The 20372-nt window shown below is 40.2% G+C and overlaps 1 protein-coding gene across 4 annotated transcripts in view; it reads left to right on the top strand.

The window, feature by feature from the left end:
• Positions 1 to 20372, top strand: part of LOC149137991 (E3 ubiquitin ligase BIG BROTHER-related-like) — a 235567-nt gene that overhangs the window by 95529 nt on the left and 119666 nt on the right. The gene's annotated exons all lie outside the window — the stretch shown is intronic.

The following is a 20372-nucleotide window of genomic DNA, read 5'->3' as shown; positions in this document are numbered from 1 at the left end:
GAGAACCCACCAATTGACGATAGGAGGTGGGATCCACAAGACTTGAGTCGGATCTCCTCAACTTCTTGAGATTGGTGATCATAAGAGTAGTCATGGACTTGGAATCCATCATCCCAAATTTCTGCAACAACTTGATGATATACTTGCCCCAAATATATCTCCCCAGGTTTTTGTCATACTTCTAGACCTAGGTAATAATGCATCAGTCTTAGATCCTTCATCTCAAATTCAACTGCTAGCATCTTCTTGCATTCTTTTATTCTTTTCTCCACACCTGTAATGAATAGATCATCCACATATAATAGAATAATGACTAGATCATTATTCACAACCTTGATGTAGAGATTTGGATCAACAGAACTCTTCACGAACCCAATTCTTAGAAGGTATGCATCCATTCTTGCATACCATGCCCTAGGAGCTTGCTTCAAACCATATCGGGCCTTCTTGAGTCTACAGACATGAGTATCTTTTCCATTTACCTAAAAGCCTTCGGGTTGCTCAATGTATACTTCCTCATCGATGGTCTCATTCAGAGATGATGTCTTTACGTCCATTTGATGGATATTCCATCCCATTGTAGCAGCCAATGAAACCAAAGATCTAATGGTAGTATACCTTGCAGTGGGTGCAAAGGTTTCTTCATAATCTATGCCTTCCTTTTGAGAGAAACTCGTTGCAACAAATCTGGCCTTGAATTTATCTGTACTTTCCATCAACAACATGTTTGATCTTATAGATCCATTTTGAGGTGACACCATATTTGTCCCTAGGTCTAGGAATGATTTCCCAAATCCCATTCTTCATGATGGATTGATATTCTTCCTGCATAGCTTTCTTCCATACTTCTTGATGAGGAGCTTCTTCAAATGTAGATGGTTTAGGCTCAATTAGTCTTGTCATATAAGCAACATATCCATAATATCTCTTTGGCATTTTTCTTTCTCTAAAGGTTCCTTTCATAGCTCCATGTCCTTCAACATCTTTAAGAGTATATTTTAACCAATTTAGACTCTTCCTTGTGTTCGGTATGATCACGGGTTGAATAGGCTCACTTGGTCCTCCTTCTTCTTGAATTGTAGAAGGATTGTCGGGTTGTACTTCTTCTTCTTCAAATGTTGCTAGATCTTTGTCATTGGAATCAATAGGAATATCCTTCGATCTTTCGTAGGCTTGATTTTCATCAAATATAACATCCCTGCTTACTTCAATGTGTCTCCCTTCCTTGATGTAGATTCTATATGCCTTTGAGGAGAGACTATAGCCAAAGGAAATTCCTTTGATGCTTGTAGAATCTAACTTCTTTCGTTTGTCCTTAGGAATGTGGATATAGGCAGGACTCTCGAAGATCCGGAGATGGTCCACACTTGGCTTCTTCCCTGTGAATACTTCCTCGGGTGTCATATTTTCAAGAATTCTATGAGGACTTCTATTTTGAATATATGGTTGTCATTGCTGCTTCTCCCCATAGAAATTTTGGCAGGTCTTGATCAAGAAGCATTGTTCATACACCTTCTTCAATTGCCCTATTCTTTCTTTCAACCACTCCATTTAGTTCGGGATAGTAGGGAACAAAAAGCTCCCTCTTAATTCCTACTTCTTTACAATATGCAATCAATTCTTTAGAAGTGTATGCGGCACCATTGTCGGATTTGAAAGTCTTTATTTTTCTTTCGTTAGGGTTTTCACTTCACATCTAAATTCCTTTAATTTCTCAAATACTTCATCCTTTTTCTTGAGAAGGTAGAGCCATGTCTTTCTAGAGTGATCATCAATAAATGTTACATAGTAAAGATGACCTCCAAGTGATTTGTCAGACATGGGCCCACACACATCAAAATGTATGAGGTCTAATATTTCTTTAGACCTTGTTTCACTATTTGAAAATGGTTTTCTTGTATGTTTTCCCAAAGAGCATCCCTTGCAAACTCCTTCACGATCTTCTTTGATATCGGGGATGCCATGAACTAGATGTTTAAGAGTGGGAATGACCTTGTAGTGAAGATGACCATATCTTCTATGCCATAGCTCAATTGGATTGATTTCCATGTGAATTAGGGCTTGAGGAGGTGCTGTAATGACTCTATACAAGCTTCCTTCACGAACTCCAATAACCCCAGCTTTATCAATAGTTGAATCTTTTCCCCAAACCAAGACCTTTCCATCAACAAAAACAACTCTATCCCCTTTATCTTCTAAGCAAGAAATTGAAAGAAAATTCTTTTTCAAACCTGGAACATATAGTATGTTGTTGAGTTGTATTTTTGCTCTATTTTCCAGCTTCAAAGATATTGATCCCAGGCCTCTAACAACATAGCTTTTGTTGTCTCCCAATTCCACTGTTGAGAAATGGCAACAAGAAATTCCAGTTTAATTTGTCCTTGAATTACACTGAGAATTAAAATCGAATTCTATTCTCATAGCAACTTGTAAATATTTAATTAAGTTTAATTAACTTAATTAGCTTAGGAATTTCGAGTGGGAAGTCTTTCTGTAGTCGTGTATATGTTCTCCCTAAGTTTTAGGGGTCCAGTATGAGTTCAAATTGAGTTGGAAATTAGATCACTCAGTTTACTGAGTTAAGTTAAGTTCGGTTATTTCCAAATTGTTTTTGGAACTAATAGAGGACTAACAGTCAGTTGGTGCACTAATATATCCACTAGTGCTACTCCAGTTAACTAAAGATTCCCTCATGAGAAACTCATGCATGTCAGTTCAGAGAAAGACCCAGTTGAGACTAGAGTGCAGGGGCAATGTACTATTAGTGGTATTATTTATTGGAGTATAAATATCATGCATGCATCAGAGATTGATCCTATGTTTGGATTATGCAGTTTTGAAGCATGAATTCCCTTTTAATACGGGCTATTCATCCTAGGAATTACGTAAGAGATTAGAAGAGCTACAGAATTGGCGTGTTGGCCAAGAGCTAGCTTGTGAGCTGAGAGAGTTGAGCATACTTGTGCAGAATTGTTCTAGTGAGAACAAGCTTTGTATCTTCACTCATATTTTTGATATATGCAATACAGATAGAGGGGTTTTGAGCAGTGGCTTTCCCCAGATACATCTTGTGTTATGTGCCATTTATCTTTTTCTTGTTCCTTTTGTTTTCATCGATTTATTGGCTTTCGCTGGTTGAAAGTAGAAGTAGATTCTTGTCTTGTGCTTTAGTACATTGCATGAGCTTGTGAATCTACAGGATTTTCTACATGGTATCAGAGCTGAAGACAATATACTAGAGGAGATTTTGAAGTTTTGAGTTTTGGGTTATAGGTGAAATTCGAATTTGCAATACATACTTCAGGATCGACAGATGGTGTTTTACGGTTTGCGGCTCGAGTATGCCTTGGAAGGCAACTCAAATTTTATAGCCTGGAGGGACAGAATGGAGGCTGTGCTAGAGGATAATGGCTTGAAGGAATTCGTTGATCAAGAAATTCCTAAGCCAACAGCATTGGATGCACAAAATTTGGCCGAATGGAAGAAGTGTGTGGTGAAGGCGAGGCAGATAATCCTTGAGGGAGTTCGAGAGCACATTGTCTCAAGTCTCCATGGCAAGGAAACTCCATGTGTTATGTGGAAAACATTGACGGACTGAAGGACAAACTTCGAAAAATCAAAATGGAGAAAGGCGAGACGATTCCAAAATACTTGACCAAGCTCACTTGGGAGTGTTGGAATCGCGGTTGCCGAGGATGATATGTTGAGTCTTGCTCTTCTAGGACTCCCAAAGAGTTGGCATAGTTATCAAGAATCTGCCAATGGTCAGGAGAAGCTGCCGGATTGGGAATGACTGTGGTCGAATTTGATGTAGGAGGTGATCAGGTGGAACACCAGGGATGACTCTTCATCAAAGACTGATGATGAAGAGAACTGTGCATTAGCGATTAAGGCAAAGAAGGGGAAAGGGAAAGCTTCCCATTCCAAATCAGATTCTTTAATTCTTATCATGGAGGTAAGAAGAAAGACATGACGAAAGTTAAGTGCTTTCATTGTCATGAGCTGGGCCATTTTGCTACTTATTGTCCACTCAAAAAGTCCAAGAAGAAGTCCTCAGGAAGAGTGGCGGGTGAGGCTTTGGCCTCTCAATTTGGATTGGACTCTTCCCTCATTGCATTCATGGTGTCATCAATGATGGGAAGTGTATGGTACTTAGACAATGGAGCTTCATTCTGTAGGAATTTACAGGGTAAGTTCCTCAGAAAGAACACCAAAAGGACACCGCTCACAACCGGATCTCAAATCAATACACCAGTATTTTTGACGTGGTTAAAACCCTCAAAGTGCAAGGAGGGAAACAGTCCACGGCCTGTCCCAACGTGGGTACTACAGGCAATTTATTAATCAAAGAATGAAAATTTACATAAGCTTCTCTCATGCACGGATTACCCGAACAATGACCCTCCATGCGCTTTAAATAGAACTCATGGACCAATCGGGTGTCAAGCCACGGATCAAGTGTCGGTAATACCGAGGTGAGAGTGAACCGTCAGATCACTACATATCGTGACCGTCGGATTGTAAGTTACAAAATGTACAACGGTAAAGAAACACACTTTACCTAACTCTAACCTAACTCTATACTAGACCAAGTTGAACTTAACTATATCCTATGTGTCGGAATATCCTAACATCCCCCCTTAAGAACAACTTGGGATAGGATTGAAGGATTTACAAATATGACACAATAGGAGAAGGAAGGAGGCACTAGAGATTTGATGTTCAGATTGTTTTTCATCAAAGGCTTTGAAGGCCAAAAAGGTGTTAAATACTTCGCTCTTGAGTTTTAAGAAGTATATCCAAGTGCGTCTGGAGAAATCATCAATGAAAGTTAAGAAGTAGTTGCAGCCAGAGAATGAAGCAACAGGAAGAGGACCACATAATCACTGTGCACAAGCTGTAAAGGGGCTGAGGCGTGCCAAGAGGCATGTTTGTCAAAACTGTCCCGATGATGTTTTCCGAGTACACATCCGGAACAAACACCATCTCTGCAAGATACCATAGGAAGACCTGTCACCATATTTTCTTTACATAGATGCTGAAGGGAGCGATAGTTTAAGTGACCAAATCGCTCATGCCAAAGTTTGCTCACTTCATCATTATGAGCAATAAATACTGAGGGAAGATTTGATGACCCAAAGTTGTGAAACTTATACAACCTTTTGGAATCATCAGCAAGACCAGTAGCTAGAATATGTTTAGGATCTTTTAGATCCTTGATTACAACATCATGAGGTGAAAATTCAACAATTTTACCTTCACCTGAATGAGTTATCTGATAGACAGATAGAAGGTTGCAGGATAAGGTTGGAACACATAATACATCATTAAATTGACCATTGTCTAGATGAACAGTTCCAGTCCCTACAACATTAAGAGATCTATCATCACCAACATATATATTTTTGGTGTTACAATCATTTAAAGAAGAAAACATGGCTTGGTTTTTGGCCATGTGACAAGAGGCTCCAGAATCAATGAGCCACTCATGAGAATGAGAAGAAGAAGAAGATACATTTAATGCATAACCAGACTGAGATGATTGACAATGACATGCAGAAAGTGCCATTCCGGAAGTTGAAGTTGAAGTAGGCTCCACATGGATGTTATGTTTCTTCATTGCGGCTTCCAAGGCTTCCATCTTCTTAAAGCATTTAGATTCTAAGTGGCCATCTCGATTACAAAAGTTACAATGTCTATCAGTCTTCTTCCATTTGTTTTTATTGGTCTTATCATTTTGCTGAAATGATCTTTCATTTTGAGGCTGAGATGGTTTAGGACCATTCTTTTGAGGATATGACTTCTTAGGATTCTTTGAATTTGGTTGCTGCTTGGCGGCTAAAGCTTTCGTGGAAGAGTTTCCAAGATTAAGAAGACCAAGGTGTAAGAGTTTTTCTTGTTCTCTTATTAAGGAATCACAAAAGGAGTCAAAGGAAGGGGCTTTGTATTCTTGTCCTTGACAAATGAAAGCTTCCCTTGTAGAATGGAAAGTGGAAACAAATACAGAGTAGGCTGGTCCCAACTTAGTAAGGATGGAATAAATAAGGTTACCATCTTCTTTCTTAACTTTAACACCTTCCAAGAGATATCTAAGGGTCTTGAATTTGGACAAGAAATCTTCAATGCAAGAAAAATTATTAGGATCCAAAGTAAGCAGCTCATTTTCAAGTTGATGGGCTCTAATTTCATTTTTAATCCCAAAAACTTTAGCGAGTTTTTCTAATGCTTCATGAGGAGTCTCAAGTTCTGCAATGTGGAATCTAAGATCAGGAGAAATAGACATCCCTATCAAACCACGTGCTTGATCTTGTCTATTTTCCCATTTTGCAGCCTTGTCTTCATCTTTTGGTTTCTTCTCTTGGTCTGTGGCTATTCTGTAGAGACCTTTACTTCTAAGTAAATCTTCCATGTAGGCTACCCATTGGAAGTAGTTAGTGCTGTCAAGAATGACTTGGCATGGACTTTCCATTTTTTTAAAAAAAACTGAAGCTGAAGATGCTGAAAGTAAGTGTTCCAATGGATAGATCTTGAAAAAATAGGCGGTTTTAAAAAACGGCTCTGAAAAAGGCTTCCGGATGAAGAAGTTATGGCTTTTTGAAAAAAATTTGTTGACGTTGCCGGCAAAGTGCGCGAATGTGCGGGAATGAAAAAATCCGCCCCCACAAAATGGAGACTTGAATCCAAGACCTCTACTCTCTTAAAATAGCTTTGAACCAATTGATCTATACAAAAAATTTGAGAGAGAGAGAGAGAGAGAGAGAGAGGGGGGGGGGCCTCGGTTTGCTTGCTTGCCTTGAGAAAGCTCTTTTTCCATACAAAACACAAAACACAAAACCCAACACGAATATGCAAAGAAAAACGAACCTTGCGGCTCAAAGTTAGCTTTAGCAAAAAAACTAGAAATTTTTAAAAAAATCTCAAAGTTAGCTTTAGCCGAAAAACTAAATATTTTTCTCAATGTTTCTGATTTTCCGAGATCACACTAAGGTGCAGGGAAAAGAGCATACGCATGAGAAAAATCCTTCCTTTCTGTTTCTGATTTTCCCAGATCGCACAGAGTCGCAGGGCAAAGAGCATACGCAGAAATGAAAGGTATAGATCCGGTTAAAAAAAAGGGTAAATAAACTGAGACCGAAATAAGCAGAGAGAAAATAACAGTAAACTGCAAAAAAAAGCACTGTATACCTCCCGATCTGAAAAATGACGCAGCTAGGGCTACCGGAAACCTTTTCGCGTGAAACGAAAGGGGTTCCTCACTGGAACAGATGCTCCGAACGCAACAGAGCAGTCCTCTCGGCCCGAAAGTAGTCAGAAACAGCAGATCTAGGAAACGACAGCCGCATGCAGTTCTACCGGCTTCAGATTTGGATCACCAACGGACGCGGCCCTCAAATAGCTCTGATACCATGTAGGAATTTACAGGGTAAGTTCCTCAGAAAGAACACCAAAAGGACACCGCTCACAACCAGATCTCAAATCAATACACTAGTATTTTTGACGTGGTTAAAACCCTCAAAGTGCAAGGAGGGAAACAGTCCACGGCCTGTCCCAACGTGGGTACTACAGGCAATTTATTAATCAAAGAATGAAAATTTACATAAGCTTCTCTCATGCACGGATTACCCGAACAATGACCCTCCATGCGCTTTAAATAGAACTCATGGACCAATCGGGTGTCAAGCCACGGATCAAGTGTCGGTAATACCGAGGTGAGAGTGAACCGTCGGATCACTACATATCGTGACCGTCGGATTGTAAGTTACAAAATGTACAACGGTAAAGAAACACACTTTACCTAACTCTATACTAGACCAAGTTGAACTTAACTATATCCTATGTGTCGGAATATCCTAACACATTCCACATGACTGGCGACAAAGAGTTATTCAGTGACCTGGAGGAGAAAGATCTCCAGATGCATATTGAGATGGGTGACGATGGGAAGTATAGTGTTATTGGATTGGGCACGATTACTTTTCAGAGGGAGCATGGGGCTCCAATCACCTTGAAGAATGTTATGTATGTGCCCGGGCTGAAGAAGAACTTGGTATTCATTGCCATGCTTGAGGATAGAGGCTATGATGTGATCTTCTTGAAAGGAAAGGCGTTCCTTTGACACATAGCCACGGGTCAAGTAAAGAAGATAGGGATTCGGGTGAAGAATCTCTATAAGCTGGAGGTAGAGGAGTGTGCTTCTTTGAGCACAAAAGCAGAAAGGGTGCAGAGCCAAGACATTGGCGAGTTGTGGCACAGGCGATTGGGCCACTTGCATCATGGGGCTTTGAAGATATTGCAACAGATCTCTACCGATCTTCCCAAAGGTATGCTTGAGCAAGTTGATACATGCAAGGGGTGTACTTTGGGAAAATACACCAAGTCTTCCTTTCACGACAGAGACAGTCGAGTAGAGGCTATTCTAGAGCGAGTCCATTCAGATGTGTGTGGACCATTCTCGACAGCATCCACGACCAAACACATGTATTATGTTATATTTGTTGATGACTTTTCTCGAAAATGCTGGATATTTTTCATGCAGAAAAAGGATCAAATTTTCACAAAGTTTTGTGAGTTTAAAGCATTGGTGGAGAAAGAGCCGGGCAAGAAAATTAAAGCTCTACAGAGTGATAACGGTGGTGGGTATGTTTCAAACGAGTTTAAGAACCTTTGTGCAGTAGAAGGGATTAAACGGGAGTTGACGACACCCCATAACCCTCAGCATAATGGGGTGGCCGAGAGGAAGAACAAAAGCATAGTAGGGCCAGCAAGGGCGCTGTTGCATGATCAAGGCCTACCACTACACTTGTGGGCCAAGTCATGCAACACAACTGTTTATGTTCAGAACTGTAGCCCCCATCGGATACTTGAGATGAAGACACCAAAGGAGGCTTATTGTGGTAAGAGGCTAGATGTTGGTTACTTCAAGATTTTTGGGTCATCATTGTATTTCCATGTGACCAAAGATGCACAGAAGAAGCTTGAGCCGACAATAGAGTTGGGGATATTTGTGGGGTACACTGATACACCTCACAACTAGTGGGTGTACTTTCCGACCAACAGGGTGACAGTGGTTCGCAGGGATGTCAGATTCAATGAGGAGAAGGCCATGTGAGTTTTCCTTAAGAGGGAGCTTGAGCTACATGTGGATGAGGAGCTTTTAGCTCCTAAGGTTGAGGAGCCTCAGATTGACGTGGAGCAGCCACATACAGAGCAATCGGTAGTGGAGTCATCCACTCAGGCATAATCTTCTAGAGAGGGAAGAAAGCGCACCAGAGAGGTTGATAGATTGTTGGATGATGCATGGGAGAATGTGGGAGCACCCACTTCTCAGCGCAGGCAAAGGAGGTCACCTGAGAGGTACACTGGATACATGGCTCTTATGGGTGAATATGTTGTGATAGAGCCATCTTCCTCTAAGGAAGGAGTGCAGTAGTCGGTTTGGGTTGATGCCATGGTGGAGGAGTATGACTCTATAGTTAGTAACAGTGTTTGGGATGTGGTCCCGAGACTGGAAGACAAGTCAGTGGTGAGCTCCCGTTGGCTTTACAAGGTAAAGCAAGCTACAGATGGTAGTGTGGAGAGGCACTAGGCTAGATTTGTGGCCCGTGGTTTTTCACAGGTAGAGGGGATTGACTATGATGAGACCTTTGCTCCTGTTGCAAGGTACTCGTCAATCAGATCTATATTGGCACTATCAACGTAGATGGGTTGGAAGATACATTAGATGGATGTGAAGACAACCTTCCTTAATGGCATGATTGAGGAAAAGGTGTACATAGAGCAGCCTGAAGGTTTTGAGACCTTTGACTGTGAGTCGCATGTGTGCTGGCTCAAGAGAGCATTGTATGGGCTGAAGCAAGCACCCCGTGCTTGGTACACCAGGATAGACAACTACTTCACTGGGTTGGGTTTCACGAAGAGTGAAGTGGATGCGAACTTGTACCACATAGTAGTGGAAGGTAAACTATTGATCATTGTACTTTATGTTGATGATCTCATACTGACAGGTGATGATCAGCTGATCAAGTCTTACAAGGACCTTGTAAGAGAGTTTGAGATGAAGGACATGGGCTCATGCATTACTTTCTTGGCATGGAGGTATGGCAGGGAGATGGGGAGTTGTTCGTGTCTCAGGGCAAGTATGCCAATGAGATACTCTGCAGATTCTGCATCGAGACCAAAAAACCCATGGAGATGAAGGAGGATGCTACTTTGGGAGAAGTAGTTGAAGCTACTGTTTACAGGCAGCTTGAGGGTTCACTCATGTACTTGGTGAACACACGACCATATATGTGCTATGCAATTAACCAGCTTAGTCAAGCGATGGTTAGGTCGACCAAGCTGTATTGGAAGGTGACAAAGCATTTGTTGAGATACCTCAGGGGTACTTCTCAGTATGGATTATGGTACAGACGGATAAAGGGAATGAAGCTTCAAGGCTTCATCGACGCAGATTGGGTAGGGAGTCCATCCGACAGAAAGAGCACATCAGGAGGGATCTTCAGTATTGGGTCAGTGACAGTTTCTTGGTACAACAGGAAACAAAGATCGGTTGCACTCAGTTCGGCAGAGGCAGAGTACATGGCTGCGAGTCAGGCAACATGTGAGGCCATCTGGATGAGGAAGATCCTAGTTGGTTTGTTTGGTCAGTAGATGGATCCAACTATGATTTACTGCGATAATCAAAGTCGTATCAAACTCTTTGAAAATCCAATTTTTCATGATTGGTCCAAGCATATTGATGTCCGGTATCATTAGATCAGAGATTGTGTATTGAGGCAGATTATGTTGTTAGAGTAAATTCCGACGGAGGAGCAAGATGCTGACATTTTGACAAAGGCATTGTCGAGATGTAAATTCGAGTTTCACAGAGACAAGATCGATGTCGCTGATAATCCCTTTCTTGTTGAGAGGGAGTGTTGAGAAATGGCAACGAGAAATTCCAGTTTAATTCGTCCTTGAATTAAACTGAGAATTAAAATCGAATTTTATTCTCATAGCAACTTGTAAATAGTTAATTAAGTTTAATTAACTTAATTAGCTTAGGAATTTTGAGTTGGAAGTCTTTCTGTAATCATGTATATGTTCTCCCTAAGTTTTAGGGGTCCAGTATGAGTTTAAATTGAGTTGGAAATTAGATCACTCAGTTTACTGGGTTAAGTTAAGTTAAATTATTTCCAAATTGGTTTTTTGGAACTAATAGAGGACTAATAGTCAGTTGGTGCACTAATGCATCCACTAGTGCTACTCCAGTTAACAGAAGACTCCCTCATGAGAAACTTATGCATGTCATTTAAGAGAAAGACCCAATTGAGACTAGAGTGCAAGGGCAATGTACTATCAGTGGTATTATTTACTAGAGTGTAAATATCATGCATGCATCAGAGTTTGATCCTATGTTTGAATTGTGCAGTTTTGGAAGCATGAATTCCCTTTAAATATGGGTTATTCATCCTAGGAATTACGCAAGAGATTAGGAGCCTGGAGAGGTGCAGAATTGGCTAAGTGTTGGCCAAGAGCTAGCTTGTGAGCTGAGAGAATTGAGCATACTTGTGTGGAATTGTTCTAGTGAGAACATGCTTTGTATCTTCACTCATATTTCTAATATATGCAATACAAATAGTAGGGTTTTGAGTAGTGGCTTTCCCCAGATACATCTTGTGTTATGTGCCATTGATTTATCTTTTTCTCTTTCCTATTGTTTCCATCGATCTATTGCCTTCCGCTGGTTGAAAGTAGAAGTAGATTCTTGTCTTGTGCTTTAGTACATTGCATGAGCTTGTGAATCTAAAGGATTTTCTACATCCACTGCATGAGAAGATGGTTCCTTTGATAGAGTTTGTAGTTGTTTACTTTCCCCTGTCTTGATGCTCCACTGTTAATGATCCATGCATTATCATTATTAAGTGATCCTGTAAGTGCAACTAAGAACCCTTGATTTTTGACCTTGTTGATTAAGTAGTAGACAATCTTCTTGATCCATCTTCCTTGTAGAATGGAATCCCATTCTTATCATAGAGGGAGTAATTATTTCCTTCAAGCCAACGAAGTGATCTTCATTCTTCTTCGACCTTAGCTCTGATACCATGTTGAGAAATCAATGCTAGTAGAATTAGAGTTAGATTTCTCTTTCTTGATAATTAGTTGTGAATTATGTTGACTTCTTTTACTTATTTGTCATATTATCTTTCATCAAGCAATACCAAATTATGTGTGCATGAAGATCACAAAGACACAAGACACACGATGTAGGCACTATGCGAGGGCAAAACCCCTATCTAGGGGAAAACCTAGTCAAAATCTCTTCCTTCAATAGTTTTTATTGAGACTCTTCAACCTAGACATAGACCTCCTCCACACCATGCCAGCGTTTCCTTCTTCGATCCAACCTTCAACCTAGTAGGAGTAAAACTTCGACCCCAACAACTTCGACTTGGCAGCTTCCAGCATTAATAGGTAGCAATAGCAACTTCGGCTTTGACAAGGAGACTTCGATCTCCTAAATTAGCCCGCACGAGAGAGAGAGAGATCCCAAAACTTCGATTTTGTCCTTCCCTTCTTTCTTGACCAAACTCGCACCCCTTTTGGCCTCCTTCTTCACCTTTGCACTTTTCCCAGCTTTTAGCTTCAGATATCGAACTATGAGAGAGATCCCAGAACTTTGATTTTGTCCTTCCCTTCCTTCTTGACCACACTCGCAGTCCTTTTGGCCTCCTTCTTCACCTTCGCACTTTGCTCAGCTTTTAGCTTCAGATATCGAACTATGTGTGAGAGAGTAAGATGCTTTAAATGAATTCGAATTGCCTTGTATATATAGTCTTCCCATGAGGCCGTATTACCTTTCATGAGGCTGACTTGGTGTGGAGGTTACATAATTCGTCTTTGACTCGAAAATAATTCTTTTTACATCGTTCGAAAGCCCAAGAAGGGTATGATAAAATATCCAATGATTCTAATGACTCTTTATTAATCCTAGGAGTCCACAATGGGGACTTTGACTAATAAAATGATGACCCAAGCTTTAATAAGTCATTGTAACAATAGTAAAAATTCTTTTGAGAAATACATTTTATGAAGATCGAATCTAGTTACATTTTCAACACAAATGACAAGGTATAACTTTAGGTTCAGGAGGCCCACCTTCAAACATACAGTCATGGCAGATGGGTGAGGGAATACATAACTGGCTCAGGTGGCGAAGAAATGGCACAATGAGCTTGTTGGTGGTTGCAAGGGGCTGTTGGCTGAGGACCATCTTGGAGAAAATTTTCTCCTAGGGATATCACCGACAAAATGGTGGGTAACATTTGGCTCCAACTTGGACATGATATCTCGGAAAGTGGGCAAAGCTACTCAAATAGGAGGTCACGAGAACACCAACAATCTCTTGGTTATCGTAGACCTGTTACTTGCACATATCAAAGACTAAACCCACCAGGCAACATGTTTGTACGATGTCTTATGATCACCCATACTTAATTTTAGGTTGTAAAATCAACAAATAATAAGATGTGCAAATTTTAATCTAAATGCAACTACTCTACTATGAAAAATATCATATGGCATTAGTTCTAATGCAAAAATCAACATACAATGCATCCTACTCTAACATGCATATGGTGCAAAACTAATACTAAGTATAACCATAAAGCCAGTGCAATCAACATATCATCAAAATGAGATAAATATGCCGACCTATATGATTGCTCATGTAGCAGATGCCAAAGTGAATATGGATAGAATCATATGGATGATAGGCCTAGTGGGAGGTTGGAAAATAGAATGCCAACACAGGATAATCATCTGAGAAGAGGTAAGAAAAGGACGTAATCTAGTCCATGGGATCCTCTCTTCTAACCAAAATATAGAGATGTCAACGATTAGGCTCATAAAATTTTGATGGATGGCAACTTCAGGCATATTATTATGGTCATTATTTATGTCATATTTCATGGCCTCTACAGGGTTATGATTAGTAGGGAAGGGAGATTGATGAGATGGAGAGGCACAAGTAGGCTGCCCATGATGATCACACTAGAAAGGGGGAATTATAGATTGATCATGATCTTAAGGGGGTGCCCAAGGAGATAACGAATATTCAATGAGGGGCTCTTCCTTGATACTATACTTAGAAAGGGGAAAGGGATCAAGGTCACTTGAGATCATATGAGAACATGTGCGGGAATCACTTTCAAAATGATGAACAAGAGAGGGAGGCAAAGAGGAGGGTGGAGTTTTGTATCCAACATGTTTTTCTTCCCTAAAATCATAAGGCTCAGGGGATTTGAATATAGCATCATACTTAGGAGCAATGTTGCATCGTTATCGGGATAATATCGGCGCGAGGAAAAAATCGGAAAAAATCGGCTAAAAATTGTTTGGTACAAAAATATTCATTTTTGTTCAATTTTTTTAATATCTAAACCATCTACAACATAAAATAAATACATTGACATATAAATATGATAAAAGAACTAATATATAAGATGTTTAATATCATTTCTAGTGCTAAAATCACACACAACAGTGAACCATGTCCTGAATAGTAAGTCCTGACTCCTGAGTCCCAACTCAGCCTCAAAATATCAACAAGAAATATAATAATGTATCTCTTGAGTCATAATGTCATATACAATAAAATGAAGAAAATAACTAAAGTCTAATACTATCGATTTCCTCTGCCCCTCTTGCGAGAAAATGCCACAATTTTCCCTTTCCCTCTAGATGTAGATGCTGGTGCTGGTGGAGTTGGCAGTGGAGTCTGCTGTGCTCTAGAAGCTAAAGAACTAGAAGTAGGAGCTATAGGAGGTAGACCACGTCCTCTATTGGTGGCAGGGGTAGCCTGGGCAGGTGGTGTCACCTCCTCCTCCTGTTCTTCCTCCTCCTCCTCCTCCTCCTCCCCCTCCACTACATCCTGCACTAACCAATCATCAACAGACTCCATGAGAGGCCTTTCGGCCTCAACCCTCCATGCAACAGTGGTGTCAATCCCATCCAATGAGATGGCCTCCATATCAGGTGTCCTCTCAAGTTGCCTCACCCACAATCGAAGATTGTAGTAGACGTAGACCATGTCATTAAGTCACCAAGACTCCAACCTGTACAAAGATCATGAAATAATAATTAATAATTATAAAAGAAATATTGTTTAATGAATTCAAAAATTTATTTGGAAATTTGCAATATTTTAAATGTTTAAGTGTTACCCTGTTGCGCTTCTTGTTGTGTATTTTTCAAATACACTCCAGTTGCGCTCACATCCTGAGGAGCTACATGTTTGGCTGAGGATGCGAATGGCAAGCTTTTGCAGAAGGGGTACCCTGCCACCATACATTCTCCACCATGCATCTACAACAAAATTACAAATAAAATTTTAAATAAACATAAGGAAAAATGGAATTTGAAGAGACAATGAAATTTTAAACAAAGTTACAAACTAAAAAATACTTGGCATTTTAATCGTCCTATCAGTGACAACCATCTCAAAGCCAAATGTGCCACCTACCATCCTATATATCTCAATTTCTTTAGAGATTTCTATACGTTCTGTTGGAGATCGCAACCATCTTTTGGACACAGGGTAAGAATCCATCCATGATCTCAGCATCAAATACAAACCCACATGCGTAAGAAAATGCGGGGTTCAGGAAAAGCCCAACAACATGAATGGGACGATGGAGTGTGTTGTTCCATCGCTCATCAATCACTCCCCATAGGAAGAGTTGTCTCTGAAACCCATCATCTCCCTTATCGTCATAGTAGGCCCGAATGGCTTCTTTGGCCCTGTCCATGGCCTCATACAAATAGCCCATTGCGGGCTTCTCACCATCAACTAACCGAAGAACCTTTACCAAAGGTTCAGTAACGGCGCACAGCTCTTGCACTCCCGCCCAGAAGTCTTCCTGGTATGAAACTAGTGTGCATACGACCTCTCCCTCTGGTTTGCGGCTCCTTGGCAAAGCACGCCACTCCTCTGAAAGAAACATTCTCTTCACATCCCACATAGAATTCAAGAGGGATTGAAGAGATATGAAACTGGTGGCAAACTGTGTAATGGCGGGGCGCACTAACTCTTTGTTGTTGGTGAATCTTCTCATTAAGCTAAGCACAAATGTATGGTTATATATAAATTTTGTAATGCTTTTGGATGACTCAACAATATCTTTGACAAAGGGAATTTTCCCTATGACTTCCAACATCAAATCAATACAGTGTGCAGCACAAGGTGTCCAAAATAAAGTAGGATGCCTGTCCATAAGCATCCTGCCAGCAACAACATAATTTGCAGCATTGTCCGTTATGACTTGGACAACATTTTCTGGACCCACCTCCAAAATAAACACATCTAGCAAATCACATGAAGTTCTTGCATCTTTGATTTGTGCAAATGCATCAACAGATTTGATAAACATAGTCCCCTTGGGACAACTAACCAAAAATTTATAAGGGTTCTCCCCTTTTGGTCAGTCCAACCATCTGACATAATAGTGCATCTTATTTGTGCCCATGATGCCCTAAAATCCTCCAATATTTGGGTGCAGTCAAGCTTTTCATTTTGAAGAATCCGACCTCTGAAATCATGATAAGAAGGGATTTTGTACCCTGGGCCAACAGTTGCAATAGCATCAATAACAGGTTGGAAAAATGGATTATTCCTTACAATGCTGAAAGGAATACCACTCCAAAGGAGAAATTTTGCCATCAATTTGTCAGCGTGTTCTTTTTAGCAGTGAACTGATAGATGGCTGTGAACCAGGTGTGGTTCGAGGAACAAAAAATGATGTGGCAGCTACCGGATTGGTTGATGCTGCAGTAGAACCAATGCCACTTGCTTCAGCTGACTTTTTTAGTTGCCTCTTCATTTCTTCTTTGGCCTCTCTATTTTGGTCTAAAACTTCCAATGCTTTCATGGCTCTTCGGATGAGTTCAGGATTTGTTTTTGTGCAAGGCCCTACATCAAATCCAGGGATTTGTGTAAGGTGATACTTCAATCTGTACACCCCCCCTGGACAAGGAACCCACATAGCTTGCAAGTCAAGTTTAGTCTATATCATTCGGAGCATCAGGTTCACCAAATTCCCAAAAAGGGTCCAATTTCCTTGGCATGTTTGTTTTTGAACTTTGAAGTTGAAAACTTGAATGGTGTTTCAGTGAAGTTGTGAACCTATGGGAAAATAAGGATTACAATTTAGTATTTACAAGTTACAAACTTACAATTTAGTATTTTAATTTTTACATTGTACAAAAACTAAAAAAAATTACATACAATTTAAGAAACCCCATTCCAAACCCAACCAAAAAAACTAAAAAAACAATACATTGGACAAATGTCAAAAACCCCATTCCAAACCCAACCAAAAAAACTAAAAAAATTACATTGGACAAATGTCAAAAACCCCATTCCAAACCCAACCAAAAACATTGAAAAAAAACAAAAACAAAGTTTCAAAACAATGAAAACAAAAAAAAATTGGTGCCCATACCGTTTTTATGGAGATAATTGGTCTCCTCCTTAGCACACTCTTTGATTTTCTCCTCCACGCAGTTGATTTAGCTCCAAGCCTCTCCAACACTCCACTGCCCTCCGCACGCTCTGCTGTGCAAATGAAATGAAAGAAAATCGTTTTTTTGCTTATAAAACCGCGCTGCCCCGACCCTCCACGCTAAATTCCAAAAAAATCGTGTATAAAAAAAATGCGAGCAGTACTCGCGGTATTCTCATTTTCATGAAATAATCGCGCTAAACCGATAATATCGCGATTTTAACAACATTGCTTAGGAGAGGTGGGAACCTTACTGATTTCCTTAGTATCAAAGATTGGGCCTCTTCTAATAGGAAAATTGATCACTTCCAATTGCCCCTCTTTATGCAAGGTAAAATAAATTTTCTCCTTCCCAAGGGCATCAATGGATATGTTATCATAAATAATACTCTAGAGAAAGGGAGGACCAATTTCAACCTCATCCTCCTTGTTGGTGTCGTAAATGGGAGCACAATCAAATTGAGGACCAACAATTTCCCATTTCTCCTTTTCAATATGGAAGTAATCTCCAATGTCATCTTCTAAGGGGCAAATGGGATCACCTTCCTCAAGGTTCTCAAAAGGAGAGTCATCAGGAGTAATATCCTCGAGAAAGGTAAGGTTGGTCTCAACTTCATCCTTCCCAACACGTGTTCTCAAAATCATCCTTTTTGTCATGTGGACTCGAGGAGGACTCGTCTTCTTGTTCATTACTTAGATTATCTTGATGATGGTTAATGAAGGCTTCCTCTTGGATGCTTATTGTGGGGCATACTTGAAAATGTCTAAGAAAGTCGCAACAAACTCCTTGATAGATGAGATGCTCTTAGGTTCATGATCATGCAGCCATGAGTTATGATCACCGAGAGATCCCATGAACAACAACATAAGGACATCTTGGTGAACAACCTCCTCTCTTGAAGTATGTGCATTAAATCTTTCTATGTGGTCAATTGCAGAGAGTGGATCACCATCAAACACGGGCACCCCATGTACCATCCTTCCCGTGACATGATTAGGGTGCCAAAGGATGCTAGCAATGTCCAAAGCAGGAAATTCATCAAGGAAAGATAACCTAGTTGATATACATGAAAGATATGTAGGAGTCACCAGGGTAATTTAAAGATGCCTAGAAAAATGCTTGCTTCACCCTACAAGCATCGACCTTTATGTTCAATGAGGAACTAGGGCTTCGTTCTTCTAATGGAGTCACCAATAATGTTAAGTCCATATGTCGTATTCGGGACAAAACACAGGTTCCGTGTACCTGACAACGACGCAATAAATGTTATCGCTCAAACTAGTAGGGGTCCTAAAAGGGGATCCTTGAAGGGCTACCACTAGGTCAAGGGCAACAATGGAGCAATAGCCCACTGTCACCTCTAATAAGGCTCCCTACTCTTTATGGCCTTTCACCAATGGGAGGAGACCTGTTATAATAAGGATCATGAAATTGAATGGATCAATGATAAGATGAGAGGTGATCCTAAAATCCTATTCACAAGAAAGGTTCAAATATATGGCTTTCTTACCTTGAAAGCAAGATGAAAGGCTCTTTGGAAGGGCTTAGTGGAATTCTAAGAGCTAGGGTTTGAGTATATGACTTGTCAAGAAGATTCTTAGCTCCTAAAATCCTTGTGGAAACTTGGCTTCCAAGTGGTCTTTGTGAAATTGGCTTCAATAAGTTGTGGGACCACACGGGACCAAGTGGACCCAGGTTAGGTCAAGGGGGTAGGGTTTAGCAACCAATGATATACTTGACCTAATCAGGGGGGAGAAGGGGATCAAGGAAGGAATTTTCAATGAAAGATAATGCAATGATCCCAGTGAGGTTTCTAGCCTAAGGAACAAGGGGCAAGAATTGGTCTTCAAGCTAGGGCTTGCAATATCGCAAGATCCCACCGCTGGAATCTCATGAAATTTGGAGGGCTTCTTGAGGATACATCAACGCAGTTTTGGTCCAAAAATTGAAGTTTTTGGATGGCTATATTGTGAGATAATTGATGCCTAGGTGACCTATGTAGGCTAGGCCTAGAAAAGAGGGGAAGGTGAAAGAAATAAGCTTTGAGGTGATCACCTATGGAGGACCAGTGCCTAATCCTTTTGGGGAGATTGGAGTCAAGTAGAATTATGACTATGGACTTTGGATTTTCTATGTCAAGGAGGCCTCGAAAACAAGTTCGCTTATCATTAGGGCAACAACAAAAGCAACTTCAAGAGATTTATACTTCGTTTTGCGAAATAGATGGCTTAACAAGATGAATTTCAATGATGAAGCATCTCTAGGAACATTCACTCATAATACATGGCCCACACATGAAGCATCACTATCTAGAGACAAAATTTCCACAATTTCGCATAAATGGATGCAGTAAATTAGCCCTAATATAGCAAAATCCCAACAACATTGTATGTGACAAAATAGAAAGAAAGAATAACACTTAATTGCACTTGCATGTATTAAGAGTATATGCAACTATCAAAACTTTGCTAATCAAGAAGCTCCAAGACAAGAGAAAATGATACAAACATCAAAATTCATTATGTTCCAAAAATTCATCCTCCAAGAAGGATAGCGAAGTCCTCTAAAGAGATACAAGTCCAATACAAGTGATGATGCTAAAATGAACTCACATCACTTGTATTTATACACTTCTAATGAGTTGGATTTAGCTAATTAGGCCTACATTAGACCCTAGAATAAAATAATGTGCAAAGTAACTAAATTTTGGTGACAAGCCCACTAAACTAGCTCATAAACAAAAGAATAAGCCTCTCAAGAGGTTGAATGATCAATAATACATGTCGTTGGGCCTTCTAAGAAGCTTGATGAAGTCCATAAGTTCCATAATG

This window comes from Pinus tabuliformis, chromosome X, assembly GCF_031772625.1.
Source record: "Pinus tabuliformis cultivar Carrire ecotype Pingquan chromosome X, CPIR1, whole genome shotgun sequence".
NCBI lineage: Eukaryota > Viridiplantae > Streptophyta > Pinopsida > Pinales > Pinaceae > Pinus > Pinus tabuliformis.
The sequence above is the reverse complement of the archived record's forward strand: the minus strand, read 5'-3'. Positions and strand labels throughout refer to the sequence as shown.